The 25,042-nt window shown below is 41.7% G+C and overlaps 1 protein-coding gene across 1 annotated transcript in view; it reads right to left on the bottom strand.

Moving 5' to 3' along the window:
• LOC126249301 (Down syndrome cell adhesion molecule-like protein Dscam2) overlaps positions 1-25,042 on the bottom strand; it is a 1,152,658-nt gene that overhangs the window by 86,383 nt on the left and 1,041,233 nt on the right. The gene's annotated exons all lie outside the window — the stretch shown is intronic.

Here is a 25,042-nt window from a genome sequence, read left to right as displayed (position 1 = left end):
AGTTGGGGGTAGAAGTGAAGAAATACTACATGGAAGCAATGTCGGATATTGGGACGATTCCTCTGCACTCTTTGATGGTGTTGGATGGCATGGAAGAATATTCACCAATAAAGACTCATCAAGTTTCACGTGAAATATTCACTTCATTGAATACCGTTCGGAAAACACAAGTGAAATAGATGAAGCAGCAATTAGACCTCATTTGTAAATAACGTGTAGAAGCAGTGACACTAAGTGATTTTGAACCCAATGTTCAATTCAGCCAGTGGATAGGCTCTAAAGTATGTATTGAGATTAATGGTCGTCACCCTGACCAACTGCTATGAGCTTAAGTTCTTGCTATAAGGTGTAAGTCGTCAGTGTCAATATAACACTAAAGTATTCACCATTATTGTTCGCACGGTTATTGTACGTCCAGTTTATGGACATCTAAGGATGGACGCGTAGATAGTCGAGAGGACGGCTTTTATAGACGGATTAATTATTGTGCATTTCATTGACCGGTTCGGGTTTGAATAAGTACAAAGATTAATACATTTCGGATTCATCGTAAAGCAAGTGGATGACGAAACAGTCACAACGATCAAGTCACCTGGTGGCAATAGTTCTAATTAGTAAGTGGATACGTGGGACGTACCCAAGTTGAATAGCTGTTCCAAAAATTCTCGAGCGGAATAGCTAAAGAAAACTGCATTGTTTATTTTTTCAGACCGGATCAGTTAGGTAATTCGTTTGAGGAAAATTGTAAAGAAGGAAGGAAAATGGGGTATTAGAGGCTTAGTGCCTAACGTAATAACACAATAATTTGTTCGTTACTTCAAAACTTTATAATTTTATCATCATACTGATTAAGTCCTAAGTAAAAGCTTTCTATAAAATAGCTATTTAACTGATGTTTCATATGTCAGATTAATATAACATCTGTTTCGTCAGTACTGTATCTCATTGTGGTCTTATACCACAAAAGTAGGTAATAGTAATAATACATGTTGTTGTAGTGGTGTTCAGTCCTGAGACTGGTTTGATGCATCTCTCCATGGTACTCTATCCTGTGCAAGCTTCTTCATCTCCCAGTACCTACAATAATCTACATCCTTCTGAATCTGTTTAGTGTATTCATCACTTGGTCTCCCTCTACGATTTTTACCTTCCACGCTGCCCTCCAATTCTAAATTGGTGATTCCTTGATGCCTCAGAATATGCCCCACCAACCGATCCCTTCTCCTAGTCAAGTTGTGCCACAAATTTCTCTTCTCTCCAATTCTGTTCAATTAGTTATGTGGTCTACCCATCTAATCATCAGAATTCTTCTGTAGCACCACATTTCGAAAGCTTCTATTCTCTTCTTGTCTAAACTATTTATCGTCCACGTTTCACTTCCATGCATGGCTACACTCCATACAAATACTTTCAGAAACGACTTCCTGACACTTAAATCTATACTCGATGTTAACAAATTTCTCTTCTTCAGAAACGCTTTCCTTGTCATTGCCAGTCTACATTTTATATCCTCTCTACTTCGACCATCATCAGTTATTTTGCTCCCCAAATAGCAAAACTCATTTACTACTTTAAGTGTCTCATTTCCTAATCTAATACCCTCAACATCACCCGACTTAATTCGACTACATTCCATTATCCTCGTTTTGCTTTTGTTGATGTTCATCTTATATCCTCCCTTCAAGACACCATCCATTCCGTTCAACTGCTCTTCCAAGTCCTTTGCTGTCTATGATAGAATTACAATGTCATCGGCGAACCTCAAAGTTTTTATTTCTTCTCCATGGATTTTAATTCCTACTCCGAATTTTTGTTTTGTTTCCTTTACTGCTTGCTCAGTATACAGATTGAATAACATTGGGGATAGGCCACAACCCTGTCTCACTCCCTTCCCAACCACTGCTTCTCTTTCATGTCCCTCGACTCTTGTAACTGCCATCTGGTTTCTGTACAAATTGTAAATAGCCTTTCGCTCCCTGTATTTTACCCCTGCCACCTTCAGAATTTGAAAGAGAGAATTCCAGTCAACATCGTCAAAAGCTTTCTCTAAGTCTACAAATGCTAGAAACGTAGGTTTGCCTTTCCTTAATCTATTTTCTAAGATAAGTCGAAGGGTCAGTATTGCCTTACGTGTTCCAACATTTCTACGTAATCCAAACTGATCTTCCCCGTGGTCGGCTTCTACCAGTTTTTCCATGCGTCTGTAAAGAATTCGTGTTAGTATTTGGCAGCCGTGGCTTATTAAACTGACAGTTCGGTAATGTTGTCTACTCCCGGGGCCTTGTTTCGACTTAGGTCTTTCAGTGCTCTATCAAACTCTTCACGCAGTATCATATTTCCTATTTCATCTTCATCTACATTCCCTTCCATTTCTATAATATTGTCCTCAAGAACATCTCCCTTGTATAGGCCCTCTATATACTCCTTCCACCTTTCTGCTTTCCCTTCTTTGCTTAGAACTGGGTTTCCATCTGAGCTCTTGATATTCATGCAAGTGGTTCTCTTTTCTCCAAAGGTCTCTTTCATTTTCATGTAGGCAGTATCTATCTTACCCCCAGTGATATGCGCCTCTACATCCTTACATTTATCCTCTAGCCGTCCCTGCTTAGCCATTTTGCACTTCCTATCGATATCATTTTTGAGACGTTTGTATTCCTTTTTGCCTGCTTCTTATACTGCATTTTATATTTTCTCCTTTCATCAATTAACTTCAATATCTCTTCTGTTCCCAAGGATTTCTACTAGCCCTCGTCTTTTTACCTACTTGATCCTCTGCTACCTTCACTATTTCATCTCTCAAAGCTACCCATTCTTCTTCTACTGTATTTCTTTCCCCCATTCTTGTCAATCGTTCCCTAATGCTCTCCATGAAGCTCGCTATAACCTCTGGTTCTTTCAGTTTATCCAGGTCCCATCTCCTCAAATTCCCACCTTTTTGCAATTTCTTCACTTTTAATCTACAGTTCCTAACTAATAGATCGTGGTCAGAGTCCACATCTGCCCCTGGAAATGTCTTACAGTGTAAAACTTGGCCCTTAATCTCTGTCTTACCATTATATAATCTGTCTGAGACCTTCTAGTATCTCCAGACTTCTTCCGTGTATACAACCTTCTTTTATGATTCTTGAACCAAGCTATGATTAAGTTATGTTCTGTGCGTAATTCTACCAGGCGGCTTCCTCTTTCATTCCTTAATCCCATTCCATATTCACCTACTACGTTTACTTCTCTTCCTTTTCCTACTATCGAGTTCCAGTCACCCATGACTATTAAATTTTCGTCTCCCTTCAGTATCTGAATGATTTCTTTTATCTCATCATACATTTCATAATAATACATTAGTTTTGTAATTTGTATCGTATTGTCATCGTAGAGATGGCACAGTGTTCTTCCATCGCCATCATGTTTGGTGAACTTTTGTGGAGCGAGCAATGTTAACTTTTGTAAAATCATAAATTTTGCATCGGACGCAGATAATTAAAACGACGCCTTGCTGCTGCAATTAATGTCTGACCACGAGTGACTCACAAATAATCCAGTATCATAGCACGCCAAGAAAAAAAAAGGACGCCAAGTAAAGGCATTTAAGAGTGATAACCAATAGTGTTGTGGTGTCATGTTGCAGGACTATTCGTGCGCATAGCTTACACGTATGTAGCAACTTGAAGTTTTAACAAGGACATGGAAGTAAACAAATACAGATTGAAACTCGGGATGTTCCAGTTAAAATAAAATAACAAAAAATAAGTGATGGGTCTTTACGTCTAGAAGCTCATAGAGGGCAAGGATCGAGCAAGAATTCGGCTGCGGGCCTTTTGGATGAACCATCTGCGTAATTGTCTCCGGGAAACCATGAAAAACAAAAGTCTGGATTGTCAGACGGAGGATTTGAGCCCGTTACTCCATAATGCACATCCAGCACTTTAAATTCTGTGCCACCTCGGTCAGTCGAAGAAGAAGAGATTACCACCCTCAACTTAGCCAACAGAGCTGCATACATGGACGAGCAAAAAAATTATCACCACCTGCTTAATAACGTTATGGTTAACATTTGGAACGCAATACAACAGGTATTCTGCGTGCTACGTATTCGTCAAGTCCTTTTTGGAAGAATGTGGCACGAGATGTCTGTACACAGGTCATGTAATTCCCGTAAATTGCGTCCCACAGTTTTGTGGGCATGGACCTGGCGCCAAATATTGTCCAATACCTATTCCATCGGGTTCAGATCAGACAGATTTGATGGACAAGACATAAACGTGCGTGAAAAACTTGGCGTGCGAATCGACGTGACCGATATTGACAAAAGCCACCGTGTTGGGCGCACGATACCAGGTGCCATGAAACCCAGGCCCATAATTATTAAATTTGTGTCATATCGGAAAAGAGCTGAAGTGTTTGCTCAGAAAAGAAAACTCGCCAAGAGTGGGGTTACCCTGAGGGAAGATCTGACGCGCGAAAGACTAAAAATTTTGAACACTGCGATCACACAGTTCGGCCTTCAAAATGTATGGACCCAGGATGGCAGGATCGTAGTCAAGATGGAAGGAGGGAGGAAAACGGTGACGAACATGTCCGAACTGAAAGACTGAGCGAAATCTCGCGAGACACAAAGTCTCATATTGTACTCTGTCTAATATAAGTTAATTAGTATTCTTTCTTTTCATTTTTTTACGTAAATATTGCTTCGTTAATTCTATAAGTACCATAAGTACTCTATTTAAAATGAGTCAATTGTTTCACATAGATATTGCCTCTTTATTTGTGTATCATAAGTGCTCATGTATATTCATATTGTCAGTCAAACGGGAATTAACATTCACCATTAACAGGAATCTCCTTAAAACCGCCTTTCTATATCTGTTATTTTCATCCTCGTCACTACCACTACTACTACTATTATCTTTTTCGTAAGCACCACTGCCACTTTCCATCTTTCTTTTCGCTCCCTTCTCCGATACCTCCAGCTTGTCTTTCACCTTTAGCCCACAGACGCTTGAGTCAGTCACGACCTTGGACACACCTGTAAATATGTCTTCCCCCGCGAAATCCAGCTTTTGTCCCTCTTCCGGCCAGCAGGTAAACGGAGCGCGGTCGGTCCTACAGGCGGCCACAATGGGACGGACCGGTTCCGGCGGCGGGCTCTTTGTGGCCCACGCAAACGCTCAGTCGCTAACGGCTCACTTCGACGAGTTCTGTAACCTGTTCTGCCAATCGCTGTTCCATATTATCCTCGTCTCTGAAACTTGGTTGAAACCAAACATCTCTTCCGACGCTATCCGAATCACTGGTTACACTCTCCTAAGGGCAGATCGTGAAACACGACGCGGGGGTGGTGTGGGTGCCTATGTTCGCTCTGATCTGAGACCTACTATACTATGCACATCGGATGCAAAGTGCGAAGGAGAAGCAGAGTTCTTGTTTTTCGAAATAAATACATCAAATCAGAAACTGCTAATTGGAGTAATCTATAAACTTCCAAACGTCGGTGCTATGTCCTCCTTTCAGTCTGCCCTGTCCTCGCTCGTGACACTGTATGAACACATAATCATTATGGGCGACACAAACATCGACTTACAGTTAAAATCTCCCTCTGCAGAAAAACTAAGGAGACTGTTCCACTCCAATGATATGAGTTTAACACCGCTGGACCCAACTCATCACACGCCACACAGCCATACACTCATAGATATAATGGAAACAAAGCGACCAGATAAAATAATTCGCGCCAGTCAGACATCCGCTCCAGGACTCTCTGCTCATGACGTGATATTCTTAAATTACTCAGTGCATACTATCAAAGAAAAATCTCACCTGGTAACCTACAGAAACCTAAAAAATGTTAACCATGACGCTCTTCAAAAGGATTGCTCAGACATCCCTTGGTATGATATAAGCAATGAACCGACTCTAGACGGAAAAATTCGGGAATTATGTCGCAAAATCATTGCACTGTATGATAAACATGCTCCTCAACGCACTGTCAAGGTAAAGAGAGCTCCCGCTCCGTGGCTCACCACTGCATTACGCCAGTTAATGAATAAACGTGATGCTGCACATAGGGCCTTCAAGCGTAACCCAACTCCCGAGGCGTACGAAGCTTATAGGAAACTCCGAAATAGAACCAAGCAGAGCGTGAGGAATGCCAAAATCAGACATGCCCGCTCTGTCGTATGCGGCATATCAAAACCTGCTGCACTGTGGAAAAAGCTGCGCAGTTTCGGTATAGGGAAGCGAAGATCTGACGCTGTTTATCAAGCGTCTGCAGAAGAATTAAACGATTTCTTCTCAACAGCTGTAAACTGCCACGCAGCGACAAATTACCAGCCCCAAGATATCAATCTCTCGAGAGACAAGTTTTTCCTAAAACATGTCACTACCGGTACAGTACACAAGGCAATTACGAGAATCTCTTCCGAGGCAGTAGGAAATGATGGAGTGAGCATTGGCATGATCAAGAACGTCGTAGACACTATTACTCCAGTTATCACAGACATCTTCAACCTGTCTCTTGTCAGTAGTACATATCCTACTGAGTGGAAGCAAAGTTTAATTCAACCTATACCCAAGACTGACAACCCTAAGTCGCCAGGTGACTACAGGCCGATCAGCATACTACCTGCAATATCTAAAGCCCTAGAATACATCGTCCATGAACAGCTGACGGATTACCTCAAAACTCATAACATCCATGACAAATATCAGTCAGGCTTTCGAAAGCACCATAGTACAGCAACTGCATTAATCAAAGTAACTGATGACATTAAACATGCTATGGACAGACGTGAAGCTACCATCCTAACACTGCTTGACTTTAGCAAGGCTTTTGATACAGTTGACTTTGATATATTACTAATTAAAATGAAGCAGCTGAATTTCTCAAACAGCGCAATACACTGGTTCGACAGCTACCTCAAAAACAGAAGTCAACAAGTCATTTGTGGGTCGGAAAAGTCATCATGGAAAAACGTGCGCTCTGGAGTTCCCCAAGGCTCCGTCCTTGGTCCATTACTCTTCTCACTGTACATTAATGATATTTCTTCAGTGATTCACTCCTGCAACTACCATCTATATGCCGACGACATCCAACTGTACATAAGTGCAAGCCCCAAGAACATTGCTGACGCAGTAGCGAGTATGAACGCAGATGTTTGCTCTGTTTCTCGATGGGCACAGAACCTAGGTCTGAAACTAAACCCCAAGAAATCCCAGGTCATACTTATATCTCATCCAAAGTTAATCAGTCGGTACTTTCACGAAACAGTCCCTCAAATACACCTCAATGGTACCCAACTACCATACCAAAAAACAGTAAAAGACCTTGGAATAATCTTGGATGAACACCTAAACTGGGAAGAACAAACAGTTACAGCTTGCCGGAAATCGCTCTCCTCCCTACATGCAATTCAGAAATTTAGAAAAATATTTCCAACCCATGTTAAACAAAAATTAGTCCAAACACTAGTCTTGCCTAATCTTTACTACTGTGATGTAGTTCAACACGGCACAAATAGTGAAAATTCGAGACGCCTCGAGCTAGTGATGAACGCTTGCGTTAGATACGTATGCAATATACGGTTGTATGATCATATCAGTCCTTCATACTCCCAGCTAGGTTGGATACGCCCACATAAGGCACGCGATCTCCACACGATGTGCTTACTTCATCGATTTCTTAGCCACTGGTGCCCCCAATACTTATCTTCTCACATTAAACACCTATCATCATTCCACAACCGCAATACCAGATCGGATACGTCTAGCATCTTGGCTGTACCTTTACATAACACAAAATCTTTCTCCATGTCATTCTCCATTTCAGCCATACGACTATGGAACGCGCTCCCCTGTGATCTGCGTCTTATCCGGAACCACTCAACATTCAAGAGTGAACTCAAGACTTACATATTAGGGACGGTATAGCCACCATTGTTGGGCCCCTCTCATCTCTTTCTTTCTCCTCTCCATCATAGCTTCGAATTTTACCATTCTATTTCTCTTCCTCTAACCTATCTACCTCTTCTATATCTCTTTCACCCCATTCTATCGTCTTATGTCTCTGCTTGATGAGAATAACTCACAAGCTGCAAGAATATAACGAGAAAATTCCCGACTAGCAATAGGACTGACATTCATAAAAGAAAAATATGTTTACTTTCATATACATAGTCATTATTATTATTATTATTACTATTATTATTATTCTTGATTGTTATAATTAATTTTTGATTGTTATAATTATCATTGTACTACGTTTATAATCTCTATTTTTTTTCTTAACATTAATACTGTATAACATGTAATATGTCCTTAATGTTCTGTAGAAACTGAAATTTGTTGAATCTGAGTATGCCTGGTTAGGTGTAAGAGAGGGCCTGAAGGCCCTAATCTTGCCAGGTAAAATAAATGCATAAGTAAATAAATAAAAACGTCGTGTTATCTACCTTTCTCCTCAACCCAAGGTAACAGGATTGTGTGCTTGTGACACGGACAGTTATTCTGCTGGAGGGTGGCATCGCCATGATGTAACACATCATATATGAAGGTATGCAGGTGGTCAACGATAACGTTTACGTAGACAACAACTGTCATATTTCCTTCGATTGCTACCATAGAACTCATGAAAGCCCTGATGAATGTTCCCCATAGCATAATAATGCCCCTGCAGCATAATAGTGCCCCCACTGGCTTGTGTCTTTGGCGGGGAGAATGTTTCGTGCAATCTTTCATCTATTCGATGGTGTATCTGGACAAGACCATGAACCTGGTGTAACAAGAAACGTCATTCACCTGACCAGGCGACACGTTTCCACTGACAGATCTTTCAGTCTCGATGATGGCATACCCACTGCAGTCCTAGCTGATGATGTGGTTGGGTCAACATGGGAACTCGTAATCGTCATCAGCTGCGGAGCTCGATGTTCAACAGTTTTCCTTGAATAACGTGCCGTGAAAAACTTGTGCCTGCGTCATCATTTTAGCCCGTCATCAGAGGTGCCACACATCTTCTCCTTTCCTACTTTACAGAGCGGGATAACCTTCTACCTCCACATTCTGTGATGAGGCCTGGAAGTCGCACACCTTGTAGCGTACTCGTAGTTCACGGTCTGTCAGCCACTGTTAATAGGTGCTCACGACAGTATAACGCGAGAAGATGACCAGCTTCGCTGTTTCCCAGATGCTCAGTCCCACGCGCCGGGCCATAATCTGCCCTTTGTCAAAGTCGCTTACGTTAGTGGATTTCCCCATTTGCGACCCGTATCGTCGCTAGAATTACTTCTCATTCATCTCTGTTTCCATCACACAGGAGGCTTTTTTTAAGCTTCGACTGATCGAGAAATTAAAACCACGGTGCAAATACGCTGAAGCTTTGCACAGATGTGTTGCGTAGTGTCTCTAGTATGGCCGTCGATTGCTTCATGGCACACTTTTCAGTACTGTCTTTCGATTTCTTCTAGTTGACTCTACCTGGTTTCATGCAGCCCACATGATGTAAATGTGATTTGTGATAGTAAAGTGCAGCAATGGCTCAGGAATTTTAAACAGGACGTTCAGACATGCATCATTCAGGCGGTTAGGAAAGGAAGCCTGTATCAATCGATGATCTTGTCCAGCGAATTGGATCATGTGAATTAAGAATTGTCTAGGAAGGAAAATTCAGAACAAGCGAAGAGCAATTTTGTCACAACGCACTGTACTTCGTCGTGACAATACTCAGCCGTACACTGCACCTGTGCAAAGGCATTTTCGATGGGAAGTGTTTGATCACCTACCATACATCCTGGACTTACCTGCCTCTAATTTTCACATCTTTACTCACAGAACAGGTAGCTATGAGGACATCATTTTGGCACTAACACCGAGCTGCAGACCTCCATAGAGAACTGGTGGGAAACACAGGTGTCTGCCTTCTATGACGAAGGAATTGGAAAGTTGGTACAACACTATGACAATTCTCAAAGTAGGAGCACCGAATGTGTAGAGAAGTAGCCTGAAGGTTTAGCTAAAAGTTGCGAATAATTCCTTTATATTCACTATGGTTTCCACTTCGCGACCACAATTCCAGTCTCACGGCGGGCACTAGTCACAATGTTTTGAATCACACTTGTAGGTCAGGATTGGCCAAGAATTCGGCTCGTGGGCCATGCTCTGGCACAAGTGCATAGCGCTCAGCCTCGCTGCCACGCCACGCTGTCTCAACGTCAGGAGGGGGAAACTCTGAACGCGTCCCATTTAAATAGTAACGCAGCGACACTGCGTATGACTTGTTTTTACACTTCACATTTCTCAACAAAATAGATAAAAAACAAAACAAACTTTCAGTATTACTGAATTACTTTTGGTACACTGAAAATATATTTTTTTATCTGGTGCAAACGTCTGCATATGGACAAATGTTGACAGTTTCACCGGTCTTCGCCGCCAGATTGCAACGTAATAGTGTCTTATTTAGTTTCATATTCGAAAGAACGTCCTTTGCACACAAATGTTGGCCGAAATATTGGAACACCTTTGCAATGTTATTTATTATGGAGTTGTGGAAACTATCTGAGGAAAGCAATATAGAATATCTTGCAATGTCTTACTGTGGGTAGTACGCAATCAAGTCCACTTAAAGTGCGAGGTCAACAATCCATTCCAGATTTTCTAATTTTCTCTCCTGCATTCCTTCTCCTTCATTATTCAACAATAGCGACTTCAAAATCGAAAAATGGTTCCAGCCATGCCCCTTGACTTAATCAACGTACTATTCAGCAGTATATTGAGTCTCCATACTCTTCGTTCAGCTCCACTGAAAACTGATGCAACTAACACCCAGCATGCGAATTCAGATACTTTTCGTACCACCAATTTCTTCACGTGCTCCATGCCTGCAAATGTAGCAAAAAGTGCATTTGATTTGTGGAACAATCAATCTCATTTATTTGCCAATTAAATCTTCAAATCGTTTCAGCGTGGTATTGTAATGTCGTTTCATAGCAAACAATATAAACACTTAAAATCGCTTAAAAGAGGAAAGGCCGCTGGACCTGATGGGATACCAGTTCGATTTTACACAGAGTACGCGAAGGAACTTGCCCCCCTTCTTGCAGCGGTGTACCGTATGTCTCTAGAAGAGCGTAGCGTTCCAAAGGATTGGAAAAGGGCACAGGTCATCCCCGTTTTCAAGAAGGGACGTCGAACAGATGTGCAGAACTATAGACATATATCTCTAACGTCGATCAGTTGTAGAATTTTGGAACACGTATTATGTTCCAGTATAATGACTTTTCTGGAGACTAGAAATCTACTCTGTAGAAATTAGCATGGGTTTCGAAAGAGACGGTCGTGTGAAACCGAGCTCGCGCTATTCGCCCACGAGACTCAGAGGGCCATAGACACGGGTTCACGGGTAGATGCCGTGTTTCTTGACTTCCGCAAGGCGTTCGATACAGTTCCCCACAGTCGTTTAATGAACAAAGTAAGAGCATATGGACTATCAGACCAATTGTGTGATTGGATTGAAGAGTTCCTAGATAACAGAACGCAGCTTGGCTCAGAGCACTATGGGACTTAACATCTATGGTCATCAGTCCCCTAGAACATAGAACTACTTAAACCTAACTAACCTAAGGACACCACACAACACCCAGCCATCACGAGGCAGAGAAAATCCCTGACCCCACCGGGAATCGAACCCAGGAACCCGGGCGTGGGAAGCGAGAACGCTACCGCACGACCACGAGATGCGGGCCAGAACGCAGCATGCCATTCTCAATGGAGAGAAGTCTTCTGAAGTAAGAGTGATTTTAGGTGTGCCACAGGGGAGTGTCGTAGGACCGTTGCTATTCACAATATACATAAATGACCTTGTGGATGACATCGGAAGTTCACTGAGGCTTTTTGTGGATGATGCTGTGGTGTATCGAGAGGTTGTAACGATGGAAAATTGTACTGAATTGCAGGAGGATCTGCAGCGAATTGACGCATGGTGCAGGGAATGGCAATTGAATCTCAATGTAGACAAGTGTAATGTGCTGCGAATACATAGAAAGATAGATCTCTTATCATTTAGCTAGAAAATAGCAGGTCACCAAGTGGAAGCAGTTAATTCCATAAATTATCTGGGAGTACGCATTAGGAGTGATTTAAAATGGAATGATCATATAAAGTTGATCATCGGTGAAGCAGATGCCAGACTGAGATTCATTGGAAGAATCCTAAGGAAATGCAATCCGAAAACAAAGGAAGTAGGTTACAGTACGCTTGTTCGCCCACTGCTTGAATACTGCTCAGCAGTGTGGGATCCGTACCAGATAGGGTTGATAGAGGAGATCCAACGGAGAGCAGCGCGCTTTGTTACAGGATCATTTAGTAATCGCGAAAGCGTTACGGAGATAATAGATAAACTCCAGTGGAAGACTCTGCAGGAGAGACGCTCAGTAGCTCGGTAAGGGCTTTTGTTAAAGTTTCGAGAACATACCTTTACCGAAGAGTCAAGCAGTAAATTGCTCCCTTCTACGTATATCTCGCGAAGAGACCATGAGGATAAAATCGGAGAGATTAGAGCCCACACAGAAGCATACCGACAATCCTTCTTTCCACGAACAATACGAGACTGGAATAGAAGGGAGAACCGATAGAGGTACTCAAGGTACCCTCCGCCACACACTGTCAGGTGGCTTGCGGAGTATGGATGTAGATGTAGATGTAGATTTGGTTTACCTGTCTCTTACGAGCGAAGGGTAAACAGCGCTGGCACCATGATTCGGCCGAACAAAAGAGAGTTGTGCCGACTGAAAAATGGCACACCGCAATACTAAACGAAAAGCAGCGCTGCAAACCCTGCACGTGTAAAATTTGGCACGCCGTGGCTGGCCCTGGTGTAGAAGATGCCATTAAAGTCTCTGGAATGCATACCAATGTTCTCAATGTTGGCAGATACCTTCAGAAAGCAATTAGTTCAAACTATCCTTTTTAAACCAACCTTATTCCATGCTCGCCTGTGGTCAAATCACTGTATATGGGAATTATTCACACGACATCATGAGCTTCGTGAAATTTAATGTCTCAGGCGCCGTGTTAACGAACGGATGTCTTCATTTGCCAGTTGAAAAATGGAAACCAAATCGCAGCTATTTACGGTGATTACGGGCAACCATTAGATTGCGTTAGTATTGTCAGCCTGCGCAGTATACTTTTATGTTCACTCTTCTGTGACCTGTTCTTTTCTTCTATGTACTATACTCGATGCATCGAACAACCTGGGCACACGAAAGAGAAGAAAATCCCAAGTGTCCTTTCTTTCAGTGACATTTCTCCAGACGGATAAGCTCAAGCAGCGTTTGTGTGAGACGCGATCTTTTCAGGGAAGGACACGCGAGACGGTTCACTAGTTCTAAAGGAACGTTTCCTTCGGGATGTAATATGAGGATGATCTCGCATCATACGATCGCCAGTATATGAAAACGTGATTCGGTTACCATCTGTTGCAACACACCTCTCGATACACGCAAGAGCCTTCAGATCGTTTCAAATCCCTTCTCAGACTAAGAACGTTATATCTACTTTTTCGTCATACGAATGAAAGACCATTGTAGCTGTATATCACAAAAAACATTCACTCTACAGGGATAAAAATGTGGTCTGGATATTTTTAGAGGACGTGATGTGTCGAGTAAAATATTCCCAGTTTTATGTTCTGGGATCACTTCTATTTGTTCGCGATACGGCTGACAGCTTAACTGGCTGTTATAAAGCGACAACTGGCTCTCACAGCGTATGTAAAACAAGAATGGGACAGACAAGGTTATTACATAGCCCACTGACTACTACATTTACAAATTTTAAGTTGATCACATTTGTAGATTTTATGTAGAAATAAGTCACTATATTTAAAAATTAAATAATTTCTGTCATTTATATGCTTTCCTCATTTGTGCGTAAAAGGAGTTATTGGTAACTCAAAATAGAGCGGAGCTATAAAACCGTTCGTTCAGTTAAAATGAAGCAGGGTTTTTGTGAGATGCATTTACTTATTTCCGGTAGCGTTCTTTGGTCGAGCAATTTCCAAGCCTTTACTCATGCAAAAATTACTGCTGTCACTGATTCACTCACATTTAACTTTCTTCCTTGTTTAAACAACTATAAACACCAATTTGTGAAATATGCTGCTTTGAGTAAGTGACTCGTGTCGCATTCGGAAAGGGCGGGTTTTTAATCTCTGTCTGTGTACCTAGAGTCTGATATTCGGTGGTTTCCCAAAGTCGATCAGGGTGAATATTTCATTAGAAACGAGACGACTGATTTCCTTCTGCAATACTCCTATTAATAAGGTCGAAAAACTGATAATGAGAATTATTAATTTTTTGAAAAGACAACATCACAGCAACTGTCAACTTGATTAGATTGAGAGAACATGAACGTCAGCTTCCTTGGCTCTCGTCAGACATCATCATACACGCTACCAGTTTATATATGCCCCCTGTCCAGAAAGTTTCGTGACTGGCATATAAGCGACGTCAGGAGAGTAACCACGGTGGTACTTTGAACTAACACGTGTAAACTATAGACGTGCATTCGACCGGTGAGTTGTGAGCATGCAGTGTTAAGTAGTCGGAGCGCAGACACAGTATGTCACCGTTGATGTGCCTCAAATCGCAATGGAGCAACATCTCTATATCAAGTGTTGAAGACATTCTCTAGAACGTTTTCAAAAAGAGAAAAGTGTGTGGGAAGTTTGTAAAGCACACTCTGATGCGAAACGGGAAAAAATTTCGACGAACGTTTAATACGTAATGCAACACTTTTTTTCTGAAAGCAGGTTGGTTTTATTCATGATACCAATACATAATATTATTTTCCACTCGTCTGGCTACAAAACCCTATTTTTCAACATAATCTCCGTTGGATGCGACGGCCTTACACCACCTTACTGGGGGCGCCATGACTTTATCGGCTGGGGTACGGTTTTGATCTTTTACTTCGGAGGAGAGGTGGTATGGCATCACTCTATGCATTGCCATTTGTTTACGGTTCGATATGAGGAACCGATGTTTCGTCACCTTTGACGATGTTCGACAAAAGTCAGTCATGATCAGCTTCGTAACGCTCAAGTAATTCTGCACAACGGTTCTTCCGCTCATTGTTGTCTTCTGTTAGGTGAAGAGGAACCCAGAGGGCATAAACGTTTGAGTACCCCAACTGGTACATGAGTGTGTCAGCACAACCAAGAGAGACATAGAATTGAGCAGCGTGGTGTTTGACTCTGATCTATCGATCACCTCGAATGAGAGTGGTCGTACGTTCCGGCACTGCAGGAGTCACATCTGTGTGCTGCCGGCTGGCACGCAGGAGATCGGACAAGGTTGCGCGACCTTGGTGTGACGACAGATACCTCGCCCAACGACTATCCGTGCTTTTGTTCACTGTCAGGTATCCGTAGACATTCTGCAAGCATCTATTAGTATCTGCAATTCTCTGGCTTTCCGCCGAAAGACACTCAAAGACAGCTCTCGGATTGGAACGCACTTCCGTTAAAGACGCCCTTTTTGAAGACTATGTATAGCTCGTAACCTGTCGAAACGTCATGAAACTATAGGGGCTGAAGCGGGAACATTCCATGATTTTCCACAATAAATTCAGCACTTTTTAACCGAAACTGGCCGAGAAAAAAAGTGTTGCATAACTTACTGAACACCCCTCGTATTTTCTGGAAAAAATCCTCCTGGGTGACGACACATGGTGTTATCAGTGTGAAAACTTTGTGTTCTGCCTTACGGCAGGTCTTGTCATGGGGGAAGCTTTGTCAGAGAGCTCCACCGCATTAGCGTCTAGGGAAGTGATTCCAGTGGTGGTTTCCCGTTGCCTTCCACTGATGATGATGAAATGATAATGAGGATAACACAACAGCCAGTCCCTCAGTGGAGAAAATCTCTGACCCAGCAGGGAATGGAACCCGGGCCCCTGTGCATGACAGACCGTCGTGCTGACCACTTTTTTTTAAAAGCTTTATCCACCTTTTTTTGACCTTTATAAAATAAAATATTTCTGGGAAACGTAACAAGTGGACTTTTTTGACATAATGGTTAAACAAAAAAACAAAACAAAAATGCTTCTGTCCGTACAAAACAATAACAGGCTACGTTCCTCTTCTTGGACGCGTTCCTCGCTAATCCCGTTGTACCTCGCGTTGGTGCCGTGTACGTCTTCACATGTGGTGTGAATCCTCTTCACTGTCCTGGTCCTTTCTTGTTCTGATACGTATAGGCAATAATTACATTCTCCTATCCGGGACACCCCAACTGGATGGGGGATCAAGCAAGGCACTCCCTATAAAATTTGCGTAATATCTTCGATATCTCGGATGTCTCATCAGCTGTGAGTGATGTTCTTGTAGTAAGGCCCAAAAGTCGAGTACATTCTTACTGCCATCTCGGAAAAGATGACGCACTGTCAAACCTCGAATCCAAGTCACTGCGTTTGTCTTTGTTCGGGGATAATTGGTCATATCTGGTAGAAGTAGTATCCGTGGTTCTATTGCTTGCGGCACCACCCGAAGGAGGAAGGGGATCATTTTTTGGACCAAACACCATGCGTCCGCCGAAGGCCCGCATATCAGGCGATGTTCCTCAGTGTTTATAACATTGCACTGTGGACACAGTGGCTCGGCCGCCATATGAATTGTATTCAACGTGGAACGAGTCACGTATTTCCCATTTACCACCTGATACCACAGTGCGCGCGTTCCCATATCAAGGTGTGGGTGGTGCACTGTACGCCATACCACTGACCACGTAACTGTTGGTTGTCGGCGCTCTGCGGCATTATTCGGCCGTCGTCGAGTCAAGGTGCGATATATATCACGTACCGTTGTCGTCCTGGTAGTCGGTAGCTCCATATGTACATAACTGTGTTCCACAAAAAAGGTTCGCATATGGGCAAGCGATGGTGAGATATGAGACACCGCTACCGGTGCCAAACGAGAAGGTGGGGCCAATACGTCCATCAAGGCGCCCGTCAGACTTGTCCCGTGTCGTGTCCACATCTTTATCATCATGCTTTCGTAAATAGCCACTACTCGGTCGCGTACGTGGACTAGCCCACCACTCAGTTATCGGGGCGGACTTATCAGTATGAATCCACAACAAAACGGCAAAGCGCAGAAATTCGTATAAAGAGCCAAGGATTTGACGATGTAATCGATACTCCAGCCAATGTGACGAGTAAGCTGACCAATATCCCAAAGAAGAAATACTGTGACAGTTTGACACTGTTCTATGAAGGTTCTAACCGTTGTACTCAAGTGGGTGAGGGGAAGGGTGAAGCAGACTATGTAGAACGCTTGAAGCTTTAAATCCACCATGCTAATCTTGCTCCATGTTTTATTAATGCGGTTCGAAATAATTTACAGTGACGTATTATGTATGCAACGTACAATATCGACACGTGTAGACACCAAAAAGCCAGCTCCTCGAGAATCATTTCTACTTCTTCACGTACATTTTACTTCAGTTACCCATGTATAACGTTGCTGTGTTACAGCACATAAAGTACTCAATTTTGGCTTAAAGCTGAAACCGCTATTCGGCGATTTATAAAAGAATAAAAACAGTCAGTGGCGGAAATGTAGTCGTGCAAGTAATTCAACATGACTGCGAAACCAACTGAAGTATGGAATTACTGATTAATTATTTGAAGAAATAATTAAACAAAAACACAGAGCATACGAGTGTTTTCTGCGATCTTCCAATGACCAAACAAGACAGACTGATAAAGCAAAATCACTGATAAGAAAGGCTCATTGAGGTAATTACAAGAAACAAAAAGTATAAATGTTATAAGTCAGGAACAGTGTACAAAACTTTACAAGAATCTGTGCTATAATCGAAACGCAAATAGTCATCATGGCAAATATAACTGACTATGTTAACATAGATTTAATTAATTTACAAGAAATGGAAGATGTATTTTAAAAACAAAAATGCACAAAATACCAGCACCTGACGGGATTAATGTAGAATTAACTAAGTGCTGTTGATAATTACTTAAGTTGAGAATTTTACATCTGGTCAATACCTCCTGTCTAAAACGTTATGATTACAGACGGTAGGCTTACAGCAAAAGTGTTATTACCGTTTGAAAAGGGAACCGCAACAAAATTTCAAATGATAGAGGTTTCAGTAAATTAAATACTGCGTACAAAATACATTCAGGTGTATTAAATAACAAATTAAAGATTTGAAATAAAGTACTATCTCTAGAAGAAAAAAACGGCTGCATTAAAAGAAGGTCACGTAGCAGTAATATACAGGGTGTACATAAAGTACGTGATCACTTTGAATTATTTATTGCACAAGAACTAAACATTGTACAGATGTAATACGTATTGCACTTTGAAGAGAAACTCTGAAAGTTTTTTTTTTACAAACATTCGATATTCGAACCATGAGTGACCCGGCAGACGTCAATAAGGTAATCGAATACTTGCCATACCCGTCCGCTTCTCTTTGCCGGGCACAAGCAACCCGTCGTAGCGAATTTGTTGTGCCAGTGGTAAATGGCCTTCCTTGTTGGTGGCTTCTTACCGTACTTGGTTCTAATAATCCGTTGAACAGCTGCAGCTGTTTTTGTCGAACTCCAACACACAGAAAACTCCGAACCTGAACTCGTCATGTTTGCGACTAGCGCTGACTATCGGCAAATTGTCAAACTACACTATGGCGGTATACATGAAAAAAAAAAAGCTTTCGGGGATTCCCTTAAAAATGACATATGCATGATATCTGTACAATGTTTGGTTTTTGTGTAATAAATAATTGAAAGTGTTCCCAGACGGTATGTACAACCTGTATTTAGGTGCGACACATGATACAAAAAAGAAGGGAATTTATTTTACCAACTTATCTGGCTCTCATTGATTATGAAAAAGCGTTTGACAAAGGTGGATACAGAGAGTTGTGGGAAATTATGGCAAAACGTGTTTACCCAAGTCATTTAATAAATTGCCTGAAGAGTCTGCATAATGAAACTTATATTTTAATTGTAAAGGTCCGTCTTGAGCAGAAGTTGTTGTTTTGGTACTAAGTCCGAAGACTGGTTTCATGCAGTTCTCAAAACTATTCTATTCTGTGAAAGCCTCTTCGCCTCCTAATAACTACTGCAACCTACATACTTATGACTCTGCTTACTGTATTCATCTCTTGATCTTACCTCACTAAACTTCCCTCCAATCATTAACTGGTGATCCCTTGATGTCGCAGAATGTGTCCTATCACCCGAACTTTTCTTTTAGTCAAGTTGTGTCACAAATTTCTTGTTTCCCCGATTCTGTTCAGTACTTCCTCATTAGTTATGCTATCTACCTATCTAATCTTCAGCATTCCATAGTCTCTATTCTGTTTTTGTCTGACCTGTTTATCATCCATATTTCACTTCCGTACATGGCTACACTACAGACAAATAACTCCAGAAAGTACTTCCTAAAACTAAATCTATATCGGATGTTGACAAATTTCTCTTCCAGAGAAACGCTTTTCTTCCCATTGCCAATCTACATTTTATATCCTCTCTACTTCGATCATCATCAGTTGTTTTGCCGCCGTAATAGCAAAAATCATCCATTACTTTTAGTGCCTCGTTTCCTAAATTCCTCAGAATCATCTTATTTAATTCTACTAAATTACATTATTATTGTTTTGCTTTTGTTGATGTTCACCTTACATCCTCGTTTCAAGAGCTGTCCATTTCATTCTGCTGCTCTTCCTAGTCCTTTGCTGTATCTGACAGAATCGATAATGTTATCGCCAAATCTCAAGGATTTTATTAAGTCTCCCTGAACTTTAATACCTACTCCGAATTTTTCTTTGGTTTCCTTTACTGCTTGTCAATGTACAGATTGAATAACATTGGAGGCAGGCCACAACCCTGTCTCTCTCTCTTTCATGCCCCTCGGCTCTTGTAATTGCCCGTCTTGTTTCTGAACAAGGCATAAATGGCCTTTCGCTACTTATATTTTACCCCTGCTACCTTCACAGTTTCAAAGAGTGTATTGCAGTCAACATTTTCAAAAGCTTCCCCTTAGTCTACATATACTATAAACGTAGGTTTGACTTTCCTTAACCTATCTTCTAAGATAAGTCGTATAATCAGTATTATATTACACATTGCTACATTTCTTCAGAATCAAATCAGATCTTCCACGAGGTGATCTTCTGCTAGTTTTTCCATTCTTCTGTAAAGAGTTCGTGTTGTTATTTTGCAGCCATGACTTATTAAACTAATATTTCGGTGATATTCACACCTGTCAGTACCTGGTTTCATTGGAATTGGAATTATTACATTGTTCTTGAAGTATGAGGGTATTTCTCTTGTCTCGTATATCTTGGACACCAGATGGAATAGTTTTGCCATGGCTGGTTCTCACAAGGTTATCAGTAGTTCTGATGGGATGGATGTAGCATAACGCATCATTTTTTACTGGTAGACAATATTATATAAAGGAGCAATGAATATGAAATACAACTTTTCCTGAGTTTTAGAGAGTTTGAGAAAGCCTTTGACTTAATTTCAAGAAATTCTATACAACAGCCCTTGAGAAACAGAGCAATGATTCGACCGATTTAATATATAATGTATGAGTCGAGGGACATGAAAGGGAAGCAGTGGTTGGGAAGGGAGTGAGACAGGGTTGTAGTCTCTCCCCAATGTTATTCAATCTGTATATTGAGCAAGCAGTAAAGGAAACAAAAGAAAAATTCGGAGTAGGTATTAAAATCCATGGAGAAGAAATAAAAACTTTGAGGTTCGCCGATGACATTGTAATTCTGTTAGAGAGAGCAAAGGACTTGGATGAGCAGTTGAACGGAATGGATGGTGTCTTGAAGGGAGGATATAAGATGAACATCAACAAAAGCAAAACGAGGATAATGGAATGTAGTCGAATTAAGTCGGGTGATGTTGAGGGTATTAGATTAGGAAATGAGACACTTAAAGTAGTAAAGGAGTTTTGCTATTTGGGGAGCAAAATAACTGATGATGGTCGAAGTAGAGACGATATAAAATGTAGACTGGCAATGGCAAGGAAAGCGTTTCTGAAGAAGAGAATTTGTTAACATCGAGTATAGATTTAAGTGTCAGGAAGTCATTTCTGAAAGTATTTGTATAGAGTGTAGCCATGTATGGAAGTGAAACATGGACGGTAAATAGTTTGGACAAGAAGAGAATAGAAGCTTTCGAAATGTGGTGCTACAGAAGAATGCTGAAGATTAGATGGGTAGATCACATAAGTAATGAGGAGGTACTGAATAGGATTGGGGAGAAGAGGAGTTTGTGGCACAACTTGACCAGAAGAAGGGATCGGTTTGTAGGACATGTTCTGAGGCATCAAGGGATCACAAATTTAGTATTGGAGGGCAGCGTGGAGGGTAAAAATCGTAGGGGGAGACCAAGAGATGAATACACTTAGCAGATTCAGAAGGATGTAGGTTGCAGTAGGTACTGGGAGATGAAGAAGCTTGCACAGGATAGAGTAGCATGGAGAGCTGCATCAAACCAGTCTCGGGACTGAAGACTACAACAACAAACAATAATGTATGCGTCAATGTTAGAGCTGGCATTAGATTTAATTTCATCAAAACTATTTGCAGCAGACCTAGATGAAGGTGTCAGATTGTTAAACTATGGAAACGAAGAAGGATTGCGTGTTAGTCGATAATACCTTAGCCACGTTCATTTTGCGGCTGGCGTTTCGAATAGACACGAATGTACGTACTTAACACAGAAAGTGATAAAGTAGGGTTGAAAATAATTTGTAGCAACACACAAATAATGTATAGGTGAAATGTCAAAAAGAAAATAGTACAAATTGACTTTGATGTAAATGAATAAGTTGACGAGTTTTTGTACTTTCTGGATGGATAGTAAAAGAAATGAACTGAGTAGTAAAAGTGGCGTGGACTGCTTTTGTAACTCCAAGCAGGAATTTGAAGCAATGTTTCCGATATGCGTGAAAGGAAAGTTACATTACCAGTTTCGATATATCGTAGTGGGACATGGACATTTACTGCGGAAAACATTTCAATAGTGAACGTTTTTCAACAAGCAACGGAGAGATGCATCGTAGGAAATAGCAACACTGACTACATGTAAACCCTTAAATACATAAGGTTTTTAATACAGTGACTGTTAAACTACTAAAATACCGAATCTGGGACTGCAAACTACCACACTCCACACCTACAAAAGCATCAACCAACCTATTACTATGCCAGCGTCGCCTGTGCCACAAAAATCTCACGACCTACAGCTCCGTTTCTATGGCTTAGGGCACTGAAGTGAAGCGTTCCGTATTTTTTATAAAGACCGTCAACAATTACTGTATTTTGTATGCTGTTGTTGTTGTCGTCAGTCCTAGTAATGGCCTCCTCATCCTCGTATAACTGCTGCCATGTACTTCCACTAGTTAGTAGGCGAGTCCCCGTCATCCTCTACAAAATTGTCACCCTCACCCCGATATTCCCCTCCATTACCAATTTACAAGGCCTGGACATTAAAATGGAAACACCAAAAACACACCATGTTATCATACCTAATATGGCATAGGAAAACTGTTGGTTTTCAAAACAGCTGTCATTCATATCGGAATGGGTAAATACAGGTCCCGTATGGCTTTAAATGAATGCTAACCGTTCTTCCTGCAAAACAGTGTCCAGTTCAGATAATGATGATGGAAGTGGATACTGGTCACACCACTCTTCAATCCAAAGTAGACCTCAGAAGCCCAATGAAACTGAGAGCTGGTGACTAGTGGCGAGGGGAGATGCGACAAATCGTCCTCGTGCTCACAAAACAAGTCCTGGATGATGTGAGGAGTGTTAATGGGAGTCCTCTCGTCTTGGAGCATAGCATCATCTTGCGGAACAAGTATTGTACCATGGGGCGGATTTAATCAGCTAAAGTGGTGAGATAATCCTTGACAGTATTGCGACTTTTCAGAGTGACCACTGGACCCATGAAAAATCACGACATGGCTGTCCAAATCATCACCGAATCCCTGTAATAATTTTCTACTGTGACGTAAACTCGACCAGAAGTTTGAAACAGAGAGAAACAAGACTCATACGCCCAAATGACATTCTTCCATTGCTCCACAATCTAGGTTTTTATAGCTTCGGCAGCAGGCTTACCTGTTACTGGCATTTGCGTCAGTGATGAGTGATTTTGGAATTCCAGCTCGCCTAGAGTACCCTGCTTATCATGCTCCCTTCGTGCTGTTTTGGTGCTGACAGGATTCGCAAGGGCGACGTTCAGCATTGCACTGACTTTGTAACGCCGTTCTCTTACTTTTCTTCACAATCCTCTTCAATGTCCATCCGTCACGATTACTCATCACACTTTTCTGTCCGCGTTGTGTATTAGCCGATGATCTATTTTCGCTTTCGCTGTATGCAGTCTAAATCTTCTACATGGTGTCTCTTGAAACAACACACACTTCGGCCACCTTGGTTACGGAAGCACCCACCATATGAACACCAACAACTTACTCATTTCTGAATGCACTGAGCTCCAATATGATGAGTAGAGTGACTACCTTCATACAAGCACATTTTGTTAGGGCAAACCTATTGTTCTCCTTTGATTGACAGGTACTTGACCTATTGTTCTCCTTTGACTGACAGGTCCTTAGCGTAATATTCTGCTAAAAGGATCATTCCTTTTGACTGACAGGCACTTAACCTATTGTTACCCCTCCCAATCCCCTCCCCCCTCAGGAAACCACCCCGACTGCTACAGGTCCACTTTTAGGTATGAGTTATTGGAATATTCCGTCACTACTATCAGTTTGATTGACTACTTAATTAACTTGATAAATTAATTAACCTCTTCCCCTCTGGTAAACCCCCTCCTCTCCCACCCTCTCTGTGGTGTCACCGCCAGACACCACACTTGCTAGGTGGTAGCCTTTAAATCGGCCGCGGTCCGCTAGTATACGTCGGACCCGCGTGTCGCCACTGTCAGTGATTGCAGACCGAGCGCCACCACACGGCAGGTCTAGAGAGACTTCCTAGCACTCGCCCCAGTTGTACAGCCGACGTTGCTAGGAATGGTTCACTGACAATTACGCTCTCATTTGACGAGACGATAGTTAGCATAGCCTTCAGCTACGTCATTTGCTACGACCTAGCAAGGCGCCATTACCAGTTAATATTGAAATTATACAACATGTACCGTCAAGAGCGATGTACATCAATTATGGAATTAAAGTTAAGTATTGAAGCCACTACGTTCTTTATTTATTAGACTCAACTCCTTTAATTGTTCCAGACCTCACGCCAGTCTGCGTGAGCTTAAACGCGTGTATTTCGGCCTCCTCTAGCAACACGGTGTTGGCTCTTCTGCCAACACTACACTCTCATCCCTAGAAAATGGTGGGAAAAAGACTCGGTTGATCGGTCATTTGGAGGGAAATCGATAACTGTGTGTGGAATATTTTTGTAGAGGACTCAAGGCAGTGTATGAAATATATGGGAAGGGTATATCGTTTATTTATAAAAAATTCAGTTTGTGGGAGTTGGATTTCTCTTGTTCAACATTCTCTAATGTTTGGAAACATTTAGGTCTCGCAACAAGCAATTACATGGGCAAACCTGTTGCATAACCTAATGCTCAGTATTGTACTCTGGGTGTTTAAAACCTAATGTTTGGGCCTTTGTCAGCACTTAACGTACTGTTTTATTAAGTGGTATGCCTTTGATACCAAATTAAGTAATCAGTTATGTCCTTCCACTATTTTCTGGTACACTTTTAGAATTTCACATGCTTTTGTACGCCATTTCTGGCGCTTTCTTCTCCGTCACCCACCCTCTTAAACTATTGTACTGAGTTTTACATAAAAAATATTCAAATTAACTTAGTATTCTGAACTTAACCTGCTGTTCTGCTCCATGTCACCCACTCGCACATACGCTCCCCATAACTATTGTACTGCTAACACCACGTTGATAAGAAAAATTTATGCAAACTAATTAAATCGATATTCCTCACATCTATGGGGTCGCTGAAA

Source organism: Schistocerca nitens, chromosome 3 (genome assembly GCF_023898315.1).
Source record: "Schistocerca nitens isolate TAMUIC-IGC-003100 chromosome 3, iqSchNite1.1, whole genome shotgun sequence".
In the NCBI taxonomy this organism is placed as follows: Eukaryota; Metazoa; Arthropoda; class Insecta; order Orthoptera; family Acrididae; genus Schistocerca; species Schistocerca nitens.
This window is presented reverse-complemented; position numbering and strand designations above follow the sequence as displayed.